Source organism: Eumetopias jubatus, unplaced genomic scaffold (assembly GCF_037043125.1).
Source record: "Eumetopias jubatus isolate StellerSeaLion01/CBP00866 unplaced genomic scaffold, mEumJub1_p1.0 scaffold_17, whole genome shotgun sequence".
Classification (NCBI taxonomy): domain Eukaryota; kingdom Metazoa; phylum Chordata; class Mammalia; order Carnivora; family Otariidae; genus Eumetopias; species Eumetopias jubatus.
In genome coordinates this window covers 88,929,037-88,944,169 of record NW_028274823.1, presented here as the reverse complement: position 1 = coordinate 88,944,169, position 15,133 = coordinate 88,929,037, and positions in this window count along the sequence as shown.

The window sequence follows — 15,133 nt, the reverse complement described above, 5'->3', positions numbered from 1 at the left end:
GTCCCGGCTCCTGCCAGGAAGACAAGGCAGAAGGAGGAGAGGAGAAGGGGAAGGGGCGGACTGATCTTCTCCCTGTCCTGAGTCGGCCTCCACTGATGCCTCCAGGTCCTCTGGCCCAGCCCTGCACTTAGCTGGACCCTGAGAGGGAGTCTGCATTCCAGGGCAGCTGGGTGGGAGGGGTATTCAATGACCTGTGCATCCCCAGATGTCCTACCCACCTGGCCTTGCACCCTAAGGCCTGCTGCCCAGGGTGGGTGTGATTGCGGGGCCCAGTGGACTTTGGGGCCACAGAGCAGTTGGCTGTGGTGAGGGAATGTGTGGGACCGGTCAGGTGCAGAGCCATGGGGCTCATGTACATGCGCTGCAGGGCTGGTTCACCGTACAGGTGCTGCGTGCAGGTCTCCTTTGCACACCTGGCCATGACACACCTGGCTGGCCCTCTCGGTGGGGAGGCCTGGGTGCCTGGTGCACCTGTCCCCCACCTACCCCTGGAGGAGCGGCCACGTTCAAGCATTTCCATGTCCAACCCTCAGGGACAGTTGGGAACCTGGGTCAAGAGAGGCAGGGACTGACCCAGGACAACTGAGGGGTGCAGAGCCCAAGGAGCAGGGCTGCTCTCCAGTCCTAGGCCAGCCCCAACCCTCCCATGAGGGTCGCTTTGGGGGTGAGACCCCCTCAGATCCTTGGGGATAGCTTCCCACCCCGTCCCATGTGGGGACATGACCTTGGCATCCCCAGGCATGTAGAGGCATGTGCACCTGCAAACCCACCCACACGCACCACTCTGACTGCCCAGCTGGGGGTCAGAAGGGGAGGACACCCTGGGAGCGAGGTGGGGACAAGGGGGAAAGAAGAAAGAGGTTGGAGACAGCTGGGCCATGGGGCAGGGCATCAGGACTCCCGGCAAGGACCCGGATCCAGAGCATGGGGAGGGGAGACAGGCCAGGCTGATGGTCAGGGGTCCCCAAGGGGCCCAGGGGGTTGCCAGGGCACTGGGAAAAGACAGGGTCTGGGTTCCGGTGTCCACCACCACCCTGGGCACTTGGGAGTAGGAAGAGATACCCACCCCCAAGTCCGGAGGGCTATAGCCCAAAAGGCCTCAGCTTCCTCTGCTGTCACTTGGGCTGCAGAGATGCAGTGTCCCAAGGGTCCCACGGGCTTGTAGAAGAGCCTGTTGGCCTTGGATCTCCATCCCTGACCCCCTGTGATCCCAGTCTGGGGAAAATGTTTTCTAACCCCTCGAGGTCCTTCTCAGCAGAGGACAGACTCGGGGCTTGGGGGGCTGAGGACCTGGCTACGCAGAACGTGGCAGAGCCCTGGGCCACCAGTCTGGAGACCAAGGTCAGGGCCCTCCTTGTTGCAGCCTCAGGGTCCCCATGTGGAAGAGAATCCAGAATCACTGCTCCGGTCAGGGTGAGGAGGCCTTAGGGAGGAATGGATCACCAGGACCGGAGAGGGAAACGGGGACAAGGGAGGCTTCTGAGGTTTCTCACATCGCCCATGGAACCCACAGATCCTGCTCCTGGGAGAGACAAAGACACAGAGACAGAGAAGGAGACAGGGAATGAACACAGGACAGAGGGAACCAGGAGAAGTCATAGACTTTCCTCCACCAGCTTGGAAATGACATTCAGGCATTTTGTGCCATTCCTTTCCTGAGAGGGCCATCACACAGGCCATCCACCCTGGACGGGAGGGGATTCCACAGGGATGTGTGACCAGGATTCAGGGGTATTAGGGGCCACTGTGGGGACTGCCCAGCACACGGGCACAGACGAGGCCCTGGGACCTGAGCCTAACCTTAATGGGAGCCCCTGGAAATCTGCGTCACCAGGTGACAAGGTCAGAATCAGTACATTACTACCTTCACACGGGGGCTGTGACATAGGCAGGAGGGGGGTGGCTTTGCCTGGACCCCAGAGCAGAGCCAGGCCCCTCTGAGCTGTGTTCCATGCCAAGCCCAGCTCCTGGATCATCCTTGCATTGCCACATGTGCACCAGCCTCCTGTGATAGTAGGTATGGAACATGTGTAGAGGTCCTACCCCTGATGGCGAACCTAGAAGTAGAAGCCAGAATACCCCGATGTGCAGATGGGGAGCCTGGGGAGGCCCTGAGAGGCACAGGGTCTGTCCAAGGTCATAACCCGTGGGCACACGCAGGAGCCAGGTCTGAATCCAGCTCTGTGCCCTCACAGCTGGGACACTGGCTGCACCCAGGCCTCCAGGGGGCTGTGGGTGGGCTGTGAGGGTGTCACTGTATGGATGGGGCATGGGGGGAGGGTGAGCATTCCGCAGCGGGGGAGGGGGGCCCTCGGGGGGCTCCTGTGTGAGGAGAAATTTGGGTAAGGGGACCCCAGGCAGTGGTGACCTCACTTCCCTGACAACAGAGCCCAACAGAATTTGGAACCCCAGTAACCAGGCACCCACATTCCACAGGCAGCCCCCTGTCCAGCTCATTTCGTTGGAAATCCTCAAACCAAGACGCTCACATGCTGCTTTCTGAGGTCCGGAGGCTGTAGGCAGAAGAAAGCGTGCCCTGCATACGCTGTCCTCCGCTGGGGATTTCATGTCAGGGCTCCCCACCACCTCTGGCCATTTGGCCAGAAGGACAGAGGTGACACCAGGAGGCCCAAGGCCAGCCACCCAGCCCCACTCGCTCTGATGACCTGTGTAGACCCAGGTGCCCTCCCTCTGTGTGTGTGTGTGTGTGTGTGTGTGTGTCTGTGTGTGAGTGTGTGTGTGTGTGTGTGTGTGCACGTATGTGGATGGGGGTGTGTGTCTGTGCGTGTTTGTGTGTCTGTGTGTGAGTGTGTGCGCCTGTGTGTGAGTTTGTGTGTAAAGGGGGGTCATGGGTGTGGGGCTACCCCGAGCAAGAGCAGGCTGATGAGGGGTCAGATACCCGGTGGGCACTTCATGTTCAAGGTCAAGGCTGGCTGTGTGGGATGGGGTGTGTGGGCGCTGACCCTTCTGCCCGAGGTTTATCCCGATAGCCCTGCAGGGATGGGTCACTGCATCCCGGGTGCAGGGCTGTGCGCGCACAGGTGTGTGTCTGATCTGGGAGCAGCAGGGGACTGGGCAGGAGGACAGTGCGGATGGCCGGGCAGGGCTGTGACGCCTCGGGGCCGGCTACCGGTCCCTGTCTTTGCAGAAGGCCATGGAGGACATGGAGAGGCAGCTGGCGGACATGCCCTCCTCCTTGACAGAGTGACAGAGGGGTTGACCCCACAGGCATCCCAAGAATGGTGCTGGGGAATTGCCAGGCAAGACCTCCGACACCACATGGACCACTGTCCCAGGTGGTTGTTCACCGGACAGTGGTCCAGGAGCAGGAGCCCACGGAGGCCGAGGCCGAGGGTGAGAAGCCTGGGGCTGGGTGTTTGTGGTGTGTGGGGACGGGTTGGTGCTGGCCCCACAGGGAGGAGCCACCAGAGGCTGGTGTGGGGCCAGGAGCAACGACTGGGCACAGAGCACACAGCGGGTGGACTGCAGTTGGGGAGATGTCCCCGTGAGGGGTCCTTCCCGGCTGTGGCTTCTCTGGGAGACCCTGGGCTGGGCTCTGTCTCTGCAAAAGCCCAAAGAGAGTAAGCACGTGGGTGAGCTTAACTCCTCTCACAGCTGCTCCACCACCTGAGGAGCTAGAGCCCGATCTGGAGGGAGGGCTGGTGCCTGCAGTGACTTCAGGAGGAGACCAGGAGCCGGCAGGTGACCCGGCACCTGCCCACGGAGAGCCTGGCGCTGTCCAGGAAGAACTGGCACCTGATCCTGCCCCAGCCCCTGCCCCTGCTACAGTTCCTGCCACTCCCCCTTCCCCCACCCTAGCCCCTGCCCCTGCCTCGGACCTAGATCCTGACCTGGCTCCTGCCCCTTCCCTTACCCCTGCCTCTGCCCCTGCCCCAGCCCCTGCCCCTGCCTGTGCTCTTGTTCCTGCCCCTGCCCCTGTTCCTGCTCCTGCCCCTGCCAGAGCCACTGTCCCTGACCCAGATCCTACCCTTGCTCCTGCCCCTGTCCGTACTCCTGCCAGAGCCACTGCCCCTTCCCCTGCCCCTGCCAGTGGTCCTGTTCCTCCCCCTGACCCAGATCCTGTCCCTGCTCCTGCCCCTATACTAACCCCTGCCCCTACTCCTGCTCCTGCAGGGCTCACACAGCCACATCCAGAGCCCACAGCCCTGCAGGGAGAGCTCCTTGTACAATCACCCTTAGTTCCATCGCTGGAACACGAGACCCCGCCCGATTGTTTCATCCCCTCCCCCTATGTTCTTTCTCTCTGGTACATATTAACTGTTATTTTATCCTTCCATGTCCTATATACTGTTTATTATTTGTTTTAAATAAAATTACTTGTTTTCAATTGAACACGTCATAAGCATTAAGTACATGCCCAACGCTGTGCCACCACAGCCCAGAACATTGCCGCAGAATATCTCATTCCCCAAAGGAGTCCCCGAACCAGAAGCCCTCCCTGCCCATTTCTCCTGCAGCCCAGACCCCGGTGACCCCTAAGCTGCTTTCTCTCTCTGTTCCTTTACCTATTCTTGATGTTTCTGTAAGTGGAATCACACAATAGTGGCCTTTGTGTCTGCCCCCCTATTTTCAAAGGGGACTCGTTTTCTTCTGTGTTTATTTGTCATAAAATTTCCCTCATTTGATATTGACATCCCCGACGGATTACACATCAGATGTAATCATAGATTACATAGATTACAATTCCTAAAGGGAACGGGGGAACAATCTCAGGGCCGAGACCCCTGGTCCTGCCGGGACACCACAGCCTGAACCCAGACAGGACAGTGCTGGTTCCTCCTGAGACCCACACAGAAACCAGGGAAATGCAGAAAGCTGGAAGACACACCACAAAGGGCAAAAGCATTGCTCACAACCCAAGGCCAGAGAAAGGTTTCACCTGACTCTGACCCAAACCACGCTCCCAGTCACTGGGTTCCACAGGGACGGAGACCAAACACATGCAAGTCCAAGGTGGAAGAGTAGGCACGCAGGGAATATGTGTCAGAGATGCGGGAGCTCCTGCGGAAGGACTCCGGCAAAGGAAACCCTATGGAGGCAGCGCTGGTCACCCTCAGACTGGCAGGTGTCTGGTCTGGGGACCAGCAGCCCTGGGGAGACCGTGAGGAAGTAGAGGTCCCCCAGAGAGAACGGTGACAGGCACCCCTGTCTGGGAGAACAGTGAGCAGCACCCATCCCAGGCCACAGGTGCACCTATCCTCAGCCTCGGACTCAACCTCGGAAACTCTGGTTCGGTTTTTCACACACGTATTGTCAGGAGTGTTCATCACAGCGGTGGTGGAGAGAGCAGGGAATGGACCAACACTAATGCCCAAGGAGATGGATGGGATGCATGGTCCCAGTCCTCATGACAGAATGCCCTGCAGCTACTGTCCCGGTGTCATCCGGGACACAGGATCCGGGAAGCCCCTCCTGAGACCCACCCCTCCTGCCACCCTGCCCCTGGGAACATTGAGATGGAGACAGGGGCAATTCTCAGGGCTAGGAGTGGTGATGAGCACAAGGAATCTGCTCCTGAAAACACAGGCCAGTTGCACAAAGAAAAGAATGGAAGACCCAAACTTAGCACTTCCTCTAGAAAAATCTAGTCCTGAAAAGTAATGAAAAGTAAGTATAAGACTTCATGCAATGTGAGTTCCACTGGCAGGTACCTACTGATTCCTAGAACCAACAAAGACTAAATCATCCAGTGTCGACTGCGGTGTTGTGATCCAACATTTCGGACCAAATGCCAGCATTTCAGCCAACATCTCCAGGGTCTGAGTTTTCCCAAGGGTCTCTGCAATTCTCTGATCCTTCCATCAAACTCCTTGGGAAGCTGTGTCCTGTCGTCTTCCTTGTCTCCTGCTTCTTCTGGGACCCTTCCATGGCCTCCCCGACAGGGTCACCCCCTCCAGGATTCCCTGTGCCCCCTGGCCTGACGCCCACATCCTATGCTGGGTCCTGTGAGCCCGGTGCTTTTTGCAAGGACTGTGTGCTCCCTCTGGGGTCACTTGCCATCTCCCTTGTAGTGGCCTGCCTCTTCCTGCGCTGGGTCTCCTCTGCGCAGTCTGTGAGGATGGACTGTGCCCATGTCATGGGCACGGAAGCGAGATTCCAGAAGGTCCAGAAACCTGCTCCCAGTCCCAGCGTGTGGAGCCGGGGTCAAGGATGGCCCGCGAGCAGAAGAAGACTTGGGCCCAGGGAGACTGAGGGAGGATGTGGCACAGTGAGCCTGCAGGAGGAGAGTGAGCACTGTGGCGACATGGCATAAAGGCCTGCTGGGAAACAATGTCACACTGGCTCTGGCCACCGGGCTGGGGGTTGTCAGGGTATCCACCCACCGAGGCTGTAGGCTGACGGTGACTGGCAGGAGAGGAGGTGCATCTGATGCAGGAGAGAGCCCTCAAGCAGAGAGGAGGGGGCAGGTGCTCCCCCAGCAGCTGGAGGAACTCAGGGTGTCCACCCTCCCAGGCTGCAGGATGGCAGTGGCTCGCAGGGAAAGAGGCACCTGGTACAGGAGAGAGCCCTCAGGCAGAGAGGAGGGGGCAGGCTCTCCCCCAGCAGCAGGTGCACTGGGGCAGGCTGAGGGATAATCCGTGGACAGCAGTGCCTGCAACTGGGGTCTCCAAACAGACCCCCCTCCTCAGGCTCAGCATAAGCTTGTCTGGATGGTCTTTGTCTCCCAAATACAAAGTCTGGCCCAGGACCCTCCTCAAGCCCCGACTCCCAATCCTTTGTGCTCAGCTCAAGTGACAAGAAATGCCTAATAGTTTAGGTGGTGTTGGGTGCACAGGGACATTTGCTTTTCTGGCCCATGCTGTAACATTGCTGGCATTTTAAAGATCTCAGGGCTTTGATTCGAAAACAGTAGGATGCCACGGACCCCAGTGCGCTTTCTGGAAACCTGCCTCTGGGCATTGTAGCCTCCTCAGATGCCCGGACAAAGCACCTTCAAAACGCGATCCCGGTGGGGCAGCAGGACACCCTGCGGATTCCAGCAAATTCACCTCCCAGAAACTGAGGGTGCTGCTGGACGAGCTGTCTGAAAACAGCCATGTCAGGTTTCCAGGAAGATACCAGAGGCACCGGAGTAACTGAAGAGCATCTGAAGTTCAGGTAGGGGCCGTCAGAGCTTCCAGACCCTTCTTCCCTAAAGCTCCTCATTCCTCAGCCTTTCTTCCTGTGATTCTGCTTGGTTTCTATTTGCCCCAACTGTTATCCATTGCCTTAGGCAGCAGAGACTCACGTATGCCTTTAAATGTTTTTGACATTGAATGTCCTCCAGTAGCCACTTCACTACTGGGAGAGTTGGTAGCAAGCAAGAAGTCCCAGAGGACTCCAAGGGTCTGGACTTGGTGTTTCCCTCTCCTGAGATGTGGGAGGTGCAGGTGGTCAGCTGGGGGAGGGGGGCAGGCACCTGACGTGGAGAGATGGGGCATAGGTGAGGCCTGAGGCCCCCGGGGTATGTGCCTGGCATCTGGACTGAACAGGTCTTCAGAGCTGCAGACTGGCTGGGATCATCTTCAGGCTGAGGAGGAAGGTGAGGGGAGCAGAGGGGACTGAGGAGGTTCGGCTCAGACAGGAGAGGGCTGAGCCACACTTTTGGGGGGAAAGAGGGTCAGGTTCAGGCTCACAGGGACAGACCTTGAAGCCATTATGCCATGTGAAATAAGCCAGTCCCTAACGGACCGGCACCGGAGGACCCCACTTGGGAGGGATGGAGAGCACTCCCATTCACAGAGGTGGAAGGAGCTGCTGGGTGCCGGGGCTGGGGAAGGAGAATGGGGGGTTAGGGTTTCATGGGTAGAGGTTCAGTTTGGGATGATGAAAACATTGTGGCAATGGACCGGAAGTAGCCGGTGCAGAACAGGGAATATACTTATTGCCACTGAAACGTGCTTCATGTTATCAGTTGTATGTCCTTTATATCACAATACAAAAGGAGTCAGGACGTCGGGGCCATCATGAGTCCCTGGAGGGCCCAGGAGCAGGGAGCCTGTATCTTAGTTCTCGCTCTCATGCTCTGCCCCTTGTTGGGTGACTGAGCTCAGTAAGTGCTTGCTAAGACACAGTGCAGGCAGCTGGTCCAGAGAAAGTGCACAAGTGCAAACCCACTGGTGGGCACTGAGGAATCCCAAGGGGATGCACATCCAGGCAGAGCGAGTGCCCACATTTCACAAACACCAGCACAGAAATAGCCATTTAAAACCAAGGCAGGAACCTTGTAGTCAGGCCCAGGGCACATGTGGGACGACCACACACTTGGGTGGCCCACAGAAGGGGGGGCCGTGGTGGAAGAGGTGAGGCTGGAGAGGACGGGCAGGAGGGGAGCAGACCACAGAAAGGCCCAAAGGTTATGTTCCGAAAATATCACTCTAGTTACAGAGGAGAATGGGTTCTGTGCAGCAGGGGACAGGGAGACCCTAACCCTAAACCTAATCCCTAACTCCTAACCCTAGCCCTAACCACTATTACCAACCCCACAAAATCAGCAAAATACATTCCTGTACCTTTCTTAAAAGAGATGTAAGAAGCTAGATCAGAAGAATTGCAAAGCCAAGAGCTCATAAATAGACTGTGCACCCTAAGCAAGTGGCTCTGCACAAACACCTCAAAGGTTATTCAATAGAGTGAAACAAGCAATGTTATACAGCACAATGAATTTTTAATAAATCATGTGGTCATATTAATTGATGCAGAAAATGTTCTAACCAAAGTCCAAAGTCTGTTGCTGATATAAATACTCACAAAAGGAGGAGTAAGGAGTAATTTTCTCATTAAATCTCTAGCAAACACCATGCTTAAGTCTGAAGATGGACAGCTCTACTCTGAAATCAGGAACAAGGACGGGATGCTGGTTTTCACCTGTTGCTCAATATTGTACTGAAAATTCTACCCAGAAGGATAAGCCAAGAAAGAAGGCATCCACATGTGAAAGAAAACACTAGAACTCTGTCTATTCAGAGACCAGGGATGACATCATCTTATAAAGAGCTTCCTAAAGAATCAACAAAAAATGATTACAGCCAGCTACCTAATTCAGCAAAGTTACAGGACAAAATATCAATACACAAAAATCTCTCTTATTTGTGTACACTAGCAATGAATCATCCAAAAAGGAATTTAAGAAAACAATTCCATTTTAGGGAACACCAACATTAACAAATTTTTAGGTATAGAAGTAATCAAGGTGCACATCTTGTACACTGAATGTTACAAAAATTGCTGAAAGAAAGTAAGGGAAACCTAAATAATTCTGAAGACACCCCATGGTGAGGAAAAGACATGCTATTGATAAGATGGCAGTAGAACACAAGGCGATGTGGAAATTCAATGTGTTCCCAACAAAATTCACAAAGGCCTTTGGGAAGAAATGCACAAGCAAATCCTAACAGTCATACGGAATTTCAAGGGACCACAAGTTAGCCAGAACAATCTTGACAAAGATAATCAAAGGTGAAATGGCTCTAAATCCATCCTTAAATCCTTAAATCCATCAGGGTTGTGAAAATAAGGGAAAGTCTCGGAGCAGTTCCAGAAAAAGAAAACTGGATCTGAATGGAAAAGGCCATTTCGGATGTGGGGCAGGTGGTAGCAGTGGAAGTGGGTCTGTGGTCTGGGTTATAATGTGGAGAGTGTAATGGTTTCCTCATTTACGGGTATGTGGTGGTTCCGCGGGACAGTGTCCCTGTTTGGGGTAACACGCCCTGAAGCACCCCGTGTGGTAAATGTGGTAAGGAGACGACAGCTGGGGTCTGAGTGTGGAGATAAAGCGTATTTGCGCTGCGGTGACAGGTTGACCGCGCTTTGAAATCACCGCAGAGTCCACGACTCCTCAAACCGCCACGGCGGCACCAGGTCACGGAAGCAGAGACGACACCAGACTGTGACGGAGGCCGCGCCCTCCCAGACCCGGTTCCCCCACCGCGGAGAGCCCACCGGCCCTTGAAGGAGGCCACGTGGTAGCGAGAGACTCGCGGGAGGATTCAGTCAGCAGCCCCCGTGTCTCGGGTGCAGCAGAAGCAGTGGCATCTGGAATTCCCATTTTCCACAACCCTCCCCCAAAACCTGGTTAGAACTGTGAAAATGCAAGACGGGCACCTCAGGAACGTGGACTGGGGACGCCAGCGGGGAGGCCGGAGGGGGGAGCCCGCCGCTCAGGGTCAGTGACGGGAACGGCCGTCAGTCACAGGCCCGGGGTCGGAAGCCTCCACGGGAGACACCCGTCAGTCACAGGCCCCGGAGCGGAGGACGCAGGTGTCCGCTCCTCCAGGAAGCCCACGCTCCCCGCAGCTCAGGGGGGCGAGCCGCCGTCACCGCGAAGCCGGCTTCTCTCCGGCGGACTTCCCGTCGGAACAGCGCCCCCCGCTGCCTCCTCCTTCCCCACGACATGCTGTTCCTCTCCGTCCTTTCTCGTCCGCGATGTGGCCGGAGCTGGCTTGTCCCGGACGGCAAGTCTCTGCTCCTCCCAAAGAAGCCCATTTTGCCGGTAAAACGACCGGCACTTTCAGTTTAAGGTCAACAGGACGGATAAACTCGGTAAGTTGGCCAGGAGCAAACCCGAGAGACAAAAATCCGGTGCATTTCCAGGCGCTCCTCACACACCGTCAGGACGAGACCCGCGGAGCGCAGGCTCCTTCACAGCCGCATCGAGAAGAACCACACACCGAGGAGCACACGTCCCCAGGAGCCGACACACCTGCTCTCCGACCCCGTGAGACACGGACCGCGGACGTCGAGGGAGACTCGCCGGGAAGACGCCCCGCGCTCAGGGCAGAGCGCACGCTGCGGACACGTCTACTCTCCCCCCGCCGTCCGCCGAGTCCGCGCCGCCGCTACGGGCCTCCAGCGGGGTCTTCGCAGACACGGAACCCACAGCCCTGACGCGGGTGTGGACGCGGGGAGGAGCCGCGGGGCCGAGGCGGGGGAGCCGGAGCACAGCGGCGGGCGGCCGGCCCGGACCGCAGACCGCGGGAGCAGCCCCAGGAACCGACTCCGGGTGCGCGTGGACACGGCCGCGGGGGCCGCCGAGCGGATCCGAGGCCGGAGAGCGGAGCCCCGACAGCCCCGCGCACGGCACCGCGGGGACCCCACGTCACCGCACACAGAGCCACGGACACCCCGCGGTCTGCGCACCCGCCCTTCCTCCGCTGCGTCCTGTGAGCTCGGGCCCCCTCCGCGGTCCCCGCTCAGACGGCTTCTCCTCACCTCCTCCCGCGGCGGGGCCTGAGGAGGCCGGGCTCCTGTCCTTGCGGACGCCGCCCCGTGTTCTCTAGAAGCCTCCACAGCGAGTCCTGAGGAGGCCGGGCTCCTGTCAGCGTGGACGCGCCCCACGTCCTCCAGAGCGGGTCCTGAGGAGGCCGGGCTCCTGTCCTTGCGGACACCGCCCCGTGTCCTCTAGAAGCCTCCAGAGCGGGGCCTGAGGAGGACGGGCTCCTGTCAGCGTGGACGCGCCCCACGGCCCCCAGAAGCCTCCACCTCAGGTTCTGAGGAGGTCCGGCTCCTGTCACTGCGGCTGCGCAGGCCGGGCTCTGGGCTCCGGGCGGGAGCTGGGGTCGTGCGCCCTCTGCAGGCGGGGGAGGCAATGCAGGACAAGGTGAGCTCCCCGTTCAATGGAAGCACCTGCTCGCTCCCTGGGTCCAGCTGAAGCCATTAAATTCTGAAAATTCAAGCTGAATGGAGCCTAGTATCCCCCCAACTTCTCCAAAAATAGCTAAGAAACAATTAATTGGAAACAATACGGAATGACAACAGTCCTGACTCAAAAAGTGACCTGGCCCTGACTGAACATGATTCCGACCCAAACTTGATCTCAAGCTGGTCCTGACCCCAGCCCAAGACCCTAACCCTAGCCCCCAAACCCGAACAATGTTCTCGATAATCACAAGGTAGAAACCATGCAAATGTCCATCCATGGTGAATGCATAAACAAAGTGTGGTCAAGGGTTTGGGTCTGGGTTCAGGTTCAGGTTTGGGTCAGAGTTCTAAATCAAGGTTTTGGTTTAGGATCAGTGTGAGGGTGAGGGTTTTGGGTGAGGGTGAGGTTAATGGTTAGGATGAGAGCTTAGGGCTTTAGGCTTATGATTTAGGGTTTAAGCCTTAGGGCTTAGGGGATAAAGTTTAAGGTCACATTTGGGTTTGGGTTCTTGCTGGGGTTTGGGTTCAGGGCTCATGACTCAGAGTTCTGGTTCAGGGTTTGGGTTCGTGGTTCAGGGCTTGGATTCAGGACTTGGGTTCAGAGTTTGGGTGTGGGGTTCAGTTTCAGGTTTGAGATTCAGGGTTCCAGTTTGGGGTTTAGGGTAACGTTAGCTTTTAGGGTTAAAGTTAAGGGTTAGAGTTCAGTTTAAGGATCACACGTGTTCTTTAGTTGTCATCATGGACACAAAATTTCTATCTGAAGTTTCTAAATCTGAACTCTATTTAGTGTGGATGTCAGGAGCTTGTTCAGAATTTAGGATCACAGTAACTTCTTACCAACAGCATTCTGATCCTAGAGACTCCCAGTCACCCAGAAGCTGCTTTTTTCTTGGTTCAAACATACCCTTTGCACAGAAGGGTGAGCTGGTGCCAAATCTGGGATGATTTCACAATGGCAGAGGTGTGAAACCAAATATTGTGGAAATGTTCCTGGAAAATGAAACAGGAGACAAATAATTTGTCAACTCCTGATTCTTCTACAATAACAAAGACCAAGTTCCCAATAGAGTCTGATAATGTTCCCTAGGAAGGACTACGGTACTCTTTACCAATACCACAAAAAGGCCCCCTCCCCTGGTTTAAACTAAGAATCACAGGACGATACTTCCTATTTTGTTGTCAAAAATACAATTTTATTCTCTGGATGTTCCAGTGTACAATTTGTAGAGGCATTGCCAACATTTTCCGTTCTCAAACACTCATCCACACATGGATAAAATGCAGGCATTATTGTAATGCACTGCTCATTGGGTTACCAAGAAGAAGGAGGGCTATTAAAAATAATAAAAGTATATCTACTATTAAACTCAGAAAAAGCACTCTTTACGGGCCCTTAATGAGGATCCCTATCCATAAGATCTCACATCTCATCATATGGAACCCACCCATAAAAATCATCAATAACAATAGCCTGCCGACCACTGTAACCCCCCTGCCGTTTCCCTATGGGATTGTAATACACACTCCAACCGCTAGAGACAACGTTAAGAGCAGAACAGGAATTGCCCACCCCCAGGGGACCAACAGTTACAGTGACCTAAAAAAATCCCACTCCCTCAGCATCACAATTCCGGACTTCCAGCTCCATTACAAAGCTGTCATCATCAAGACAGTATGGTACTGGCACAAAAACTGACACATAGATCAATGGAACAGAATAGAGACCCCAGAAATGGACCCTCGACTCTATGGTCAACTCATTTTTGACAAAGCAGGAAAGAATGTCCAATGGAAAAAAGACAGTCTCTTCAACAAATTGTGTTGGGAAAATTGGACAGCCACATGCAGAAGAATGAAACTGGACCATTTCCTTACAGCACAGACAAAAATAGACTCCAAATGGTCGGAAGACCTAAGCCTGAGACAGGAATCCCTCAAAATCCTAATGGAGAACACAGGCAGCAACCTCTTCGACCTCAGCCACAGCAACTTCTTCCTAGAAACATCGCCAAAGGCAAGGGAAGCCAGGGCAAAAATGAACTATTGGGACTTCATCAAGATAAAATGCTTTTGCAGAGCAAAATAAAGAGTCCACAAAACCAAAAGACAACTGACAGAATGGGAGAAAATAGTTGCAAATGACATATCAGATAAAGGGCTAGTATCCAAAATCTATAAAGAACTTATCAAACTCAACCCCCAAAGAACAAATAATCCAATCAAGAAATGGGCAGAAGACATGAACAGACATTTTTCCAAAGAAGACATCCAAATGGCCAACAGACACATGAAAATGTGCTCAACATCACCGGCATCAGGGAAATCCAAATCAAAACCTCAATGAGATACCACCTCACACCCATCAGAATGGCTAAAATTAAAAGCCAAGAAAGGAGAGATGTTGGTGGTGATGCAGAGAAAGGGGAACGCTCCTACACTCTTGTTGGGAATGCAAGCTGGTGCAACCAGTCTGGAAAACTGTATGGAGGTTCCTCAAACAATTGAAAATAGAGCTACCATACGATCCAGCAATTGCACTACTGGGTATTTACACCAAAGATACAAATGTAGGAATCCGAAGGGGTATGTGCAGCAATGTCCACAATAGCCAACCTGTGGAAAGAGCCAAGATGTCCATCGACAGATGAATGGATAAAGAAGATGTGGTATATATACACAATAGAATATTATACAGCCATCAAAAGGAATGAGATCTTGCCATTTGCAATGACGTGGATGGAAGGGGATGGTGTTATGCTGAGTGAAATAAGTCAATCAGAGAAAGACATGTGTCATATGATCTCACTGATATGAGGAATTCTTAATCTCAGGAAACAAATTGAGTGTTGCTGGAGTGGTGGCGGTGTGGGAGGGATGGGGTGGCTGGGTGATAGACATTGGGGAAGGTATGTGCTATGGTGAGCGCTGTGAATTGTACCAGACTGTTGAATCACAGATCTGTACCTCTGAAACAAATAATGCAATATATGTTAAGGAAAAAAAAAGAAGATAGCAGGAGGGGAAGGATGAAGGGGAGTAAATCGGAGGGGGAGATGAACCAATATTTTACTAAAGAAGAAATGAAAAAGCCACAAGCTATTCTGTTTGCCACAAATTCCTACACCAAAAAGGAAAACACGACCCAGTTGCATTTATCCATGTCCCAGTACCTCAACATCAGTTTTAGATATTTTCCTATATACTTTGTAAATGTCTTTAGTGCAATCAGCTCATTAATTTATGCAAATTAGGGAAACTGATTTGTAATATCATCACCTTTAAAGGTATCTTCTATACACTTCTTCCCCCCGCCCCAAGACGCCCACCAGATCTGTCGCTCAGGTGAACGATGATACATTCAACTGTTTCAGGAGCCCAAAGCAATCAGTAATCTTAGCTTCTAAATATGCAGTGATCTCAAACTTCTACCAGTGTAAACAAAAGGACTCAAGTGATCAAAAATCACATCGTTGTGGCACCTGGGTGGCTTAAT